The 5,096-nt window shown below is 41.2% G+C and overlaps 1 long non-coding RNA gene across 1 annotated transcript; it reads left to right on the top strand.

The window, feature by feature from the left end:
- The first annotated feature begins 1,703 nt into the window (after positions 1-1,703).
- Positions 1,704-2,909, top strand: LOC119301788. Its single transcript, XR_005147184.1, has 2 exons — positions 1,704-1,859; positions 1,957-2,909. It is a non-coding gene; the product is annotated as an uncharacterized LOC119301788 (long non-coding RNA).
- Positions 2,910-5,096: the final 2,187 nt, after the last annotated feature.

Here is a 5,096-nt window from a genome sequence, read left to right on the forward strand (position 1 = left end):
TTGTCTTAACTAGTCAAAATATACCCTACAAAAATAAACGTCTTGAGCCTTTCACCATGAATATATTAATATCTATTTCATGTTATCAGTATTAGTAAAAGGCTCATCGCGATTGTCAAATTTGAAAAATGTTCGGTTCGATTAAATACAATAGCTAGAGTTGAAAGGTGTCGGAGATAATACAGAGGTTTCACAATTTTCAATTTGTTCTTCTTTGTTACCCGCAAAAAAAATGTTCTTCTTTGTCATCATCTCTCTACAACATCAGTAATTATTCTACATGGAAGAACAAATAATCAGTCATTACAAGTTTATAATTGTATGTGCCTCTAGAACCGGTTTGGTAACTATAAGTTCACTTCTCTTATATTCTCTCCGTTCTAAAATATAGTGCATATAAATATTGTAAGAAGTCGAGCTTCATTACGTATGACCAGGTTTACAGATAAATACCATCACTAATAATACCAGATAAATACAACAATTAACAGTGCATTTAATTGCAAAAACATGTTCCACAATGTATCTAATGATATTGTAGATGTAGATATCTATTCTATAAATTTTATCGATTTTTACAAAGTTTGGATTTTGAAAATAATAATCTATATACACTGTATTTTGGAATAGACGAAGTACTATTTCCAAATTGTAACTATAAGTTGACTTCTCTTATAGTATTAAGGGGGTGTTTGTTTCGAGGGACTTTTTTGTGTAGGGACTAGAAAAAGTCCCTCTTAGAGACTTTTTTACCAAACGGGAGGAACTTTTTAGGGACTAAACTAGGTATTTGGGACTAAATGAAGAAGACTCTCAAGAAGAGTCTTTTTGGGACTTTTTCAACAATGCCCCTCCATGCACCCATTGGCCCGCCACCCCATGGTGTTGTTTGATTGTTATTTTTCTATATACTAGGGGCAACATGGTCACTCAATAACCTCTAGAAAGGGACCAGATACTTTTTAGTCTCTGAAAACAAATAAGGAGAGACTTTTTAGGAACTAGAGACTTTTTAGTTGAGACTAGAAAAAGTCCTAGGACTAGAGAACCAAACACCACTTAAGGCCAATTTTAACTATAAGTTGACTTCTCTTATATTAAGACCAGACCGATTATCTAGGCTTTGGTTGACTTCTACTAGGAGTATGTGAGGTTCCATATTAGCTCAATGATTCAATAGTTTGACTTGCCCCTTGACTTATTACCAATAACAAATCAAAAGTCATAGTATGACTAAAAACGTGGAAATCTAGTCAACAAAACCAAAAAAGTGAGTGGGTAAAAGTAAAACCTAAAAACCGGAGTCATACGAGCATAGGGGTAGCAGTAGCCAGCACTCTATTTTCCTGGAGAGAAATTCACACCACACTCACACACACAGTACGCCTGTACCACAAGCAATGAAGTCTGTTTTCAGTGGCTATCAGTGCACAGCTCGTGTATGTCCAATGGCAGGCCCCTCAATAAATGGCAATTCAGTGGCCCATCATCCATGGCCAGTTCGCCACTGCCCCTTCCTCCTTCAGCAGCCAGTTGCCCAGCTCTTCTCCTTCGCCTAGGAGTATATCTTAACCCCATCTTCTTCTAGCTTCTTGCTTCCACTGTGTCCATCCATGGCGAAGTAGCTTCACCGGCCTTTTGCTGGTGGGTTTGTTTGGACTTCATGTCCTGGTTGAAGTTAGGTTAAGGGGGTTGTTGTCTGGTTCAAGGTCTCCACATACATCATATACATGGAGAGCATGATATGGATTGTATGATTTGGTGACCTCGGACCAGGCTTCAATCCCTTTAACCAGCATCTGCACAATTCGCACGCCTCATGCATATGATAGTTCCAGCGGCGGTGGTTTGCTTCTAAGGTAAGCATATGTGTGGTATGCCATCTACCATTAGTCAGCTCCTGCTCCAGCTGCTCATGTTATCATAACCTCCTTCCTGCTCATCTTATCATAACAGGTGCAGATTTGTCTTTCATCCATTGATTAGCGCAGGCTGTATTTGTTTCTGGGAGCTGCGCAGATTTGTTCATACAGTAGACTTTCATTCTCATATGTTGTCCAGCATGAAGCCATGACCAGGCATACATTAAACTTGCAATCCATGCGCATAAATGTACTAGGCTAGCTAGGTAGCATGTTCATGTGAGAAACGATGTAGAAGAGCTAGCAGCAAAGATGAACTGTGTGTGGACGTGTGGTGTGAATTTCTTCTCCCATTTCATCTTCCACATATGCACGGATGCACCCCATGCTTCCAGTCAACTTGCATTTGTGCATTGGCGTCAAACAAATCTTAGCCATGCATGTTTACATCAGTAGTACAAGAAAACGACACACCTATATATTATACAGCTAGCACATGTTCGTTTTCATGCTGGCAGTGAAAATGCTCTTTGGCAAAACTACTCCACAATAATGCATGCAAATTACTACAACTAATCCTGGAAGAAGCTAGCTGCTAGGGTGGAGTATGGATCGATTATTAGGGACAGGAACTGACCAAGCATTTAAGCAGGACTGGCTCGACACTCATGTATGACAAAGGAATGGGGAATGGCTGGCCAGGCTCATTACTTGGCTCACGTGGCTGCTGTGAGAGAGATGCCATGCACAGTACTGCTCCTCTGGTTGCATCTGAACGGCGTGCGATCGGTTGATCCCATTCGCTGCCTGTTCTCTCTGGGAGTTTTGTTCCATCCGTCTGCAAATCGCAGAACTACGTAGTCGTACCCATGCTGGTGGCCTTGTGCATTAACTTTTGTATGCAGGTTGAAGCGCTTCTCGTGACAGTTAGGAGAGTAGATTGGTCACCAAATTGTTTTTACCATTATATTTTAAGTTCTAATTTTAAAATACATAGGAATCTGATAACGCCTCAATTACGAGACATGGCAGATTCAACATTTTCGACGGAAAGTTTAGTGACGCGAGGATGACAACTTTAGTTGGCAAGCATGGCAACTTCATGCTTCGGTTTATTTTTTCACGGAAAATTGCCGTGTATGTCAATTAACATGCCATCCTTGGGTCACTAGAGTTGCCATCGTAAACATTCAATCTGACATGTGCTCATATATGATGTCAGGTACTTAGCATTTCCGAATATATAATCATGCAAAAATATGTGATCAAATTAATGGTACAACCGATAATGCATTTTGTAGACCGGAATGGTTTAGCTTAATTATATATCCACTCCAACATTATAGTGCATCTAGCTCACCATATATACCCTCAGTATATGGAGTGAGTCGAACTATTCTATAAGTTTTAGCATATAGTGTAGATTATCTTGTTTACATTGTGTAGCATAAATATTACTTGGAGTAGTACTATCTTTTACAATGGCACCTTTGCAATGTTTTGCTTCCACTTGCAGAGCTAGCGTTCAATGTTCATGTCACTGATCAAATTAATTGATATACATGTGATGTATACAGTATATTGCTTGGAACAAGCGATGACAGTTCATGCATGACACAGACGGGCACATGCGTTGACATTGATCTGTTGCATCGTAGTATTATTATTAGTCTTCTGCAGTAGCTAATTCATGACAAAACTTAATTGCCTAAGGCAAACTGGTGGTACCTCCAATCAAGCTAACTCATCAAACCGACATGGAAATAGATACGGTATCATTGCTCAATTAATACCACCTGCATATGTACTTGTTGCAATGTACTCCCTCCGTTCGGAAGATACATCCATTTCTGCGACAAGTAATTCCGAACGGAGGGAGTAGCATCTACTAGTTCGCTCAGAAGATTACTAATACCTTACAAGATAATTCCGAATAAAATAATCCTTCCGCCGCGCCATATCATGCATACGAGCTAGTTTCGATATACCAAAAAAGTTCTTTCGCACCCCCCTTTATGTATAAAGTAACGACCAGCATCTATCTATCATGCTAATCAGTTTTGATATCGAACGCTCGCAGCGGGTTTCCTTCTAATTAATACTCCAACTCGCATCTATCTTTCCCTGCCCCCTCTTGCTGCTTGTAACAAACTGATTAATGGGAGAGAAAGGTGTGGTACCTCCCGAGTGTCCATACACCCTCAAGAATAGTAAATTCAAGAAATAGAAAAAAAATCTGAAATTCTGTGACATCAATTATTCTCAAAAGTTTTAGGTGCCTACATATATTTTCATCAAGAACTATCATCCGATGGGCTCTACAAATAAGAAACAAAATTCAGTGCTCAAAACTATGAGCAATGAATATCTCTTTTTTGTGTAGAGCTCCTCGAATGTTTTTTCTGCATGAAATCTTGCAAGCACCTACAAAGTTTGAGCATATTTGATGTCACGAATTTCAGTTTTTTCTATTTTTTTTAAAATTAATGTTCATGAGGGTGTAGGGACTCCCGGGTTTGCTCGGTTGGGAAAAAAAATCAGCCCCAGTTATTGGCGAGTAAAACTTTGACTCGATAGCAGGCGCGTCGTAAAACGTAGGTAGACCATGGGCATGGAGATAGGAGGAGGAGGAGGAGCGCGTGAAAATATGCTTTTGGAAAGTGAAGCTGCAGAGCGAGGACAAACGCGTAGTGCAGCTACAGCCCTACGTATGTCTACATGACTCTCCTCGTCAGTAGTACTAGTAGCTAGCTATAGTGTGCTGTGCACCCAGTCCCACTGTACAACACTGCTCGTATATAGCGTATGCAACTATGCATGCATGTGTAGATGCCGCGCCATGATGGCCTGAAGATGCAGTCTAGCTCGAACCACATTCGGCCATGGCACACAAAAGCGACGCAGTGCCCATCATGTGAACGGCTTGTTTCAGTAGCATCATCGAGCGCTGGGCTGTCGACATGGACGAGAGCCATACATTCTGACCATCGCCCCGGACGTACTGTGCGTTGTGTATGTGTACGGGGCTAGCTGGTAGCGATCCATGTGCCTGGCCTGCTAGCTGCTGCATCCTCCATCGTTTTAGGGAGGAGGATTCTGAATTTCAGGCTATAAAATTTGGCGGGTGAGGATTGTATGGTTCTGCGAGTCTTTGATGCCGACTGAGGGTCGGATCCGATCGGATCGAGGACCAGCTGCTGGCTAAAGCGACTAGCGCATGCGCATGTGCGGACC

Source organism: Triticum dicoccoides, chromosome 5A, assembly GCF_002162155.2.
Source record: "Triticum dicoccoides isolate Atlit2015 ecotype Zavitan chromosome 5A, WEW_v2.0, whole genome shotgun sequence".
In the NCBI taxonomy this organism is placed as follows: Eukaryota; Viridiplantae; Streptophyta; class Magnoliopsida; order Poales; family Poaceae; genus Triticum; species Triticum dicoccoides.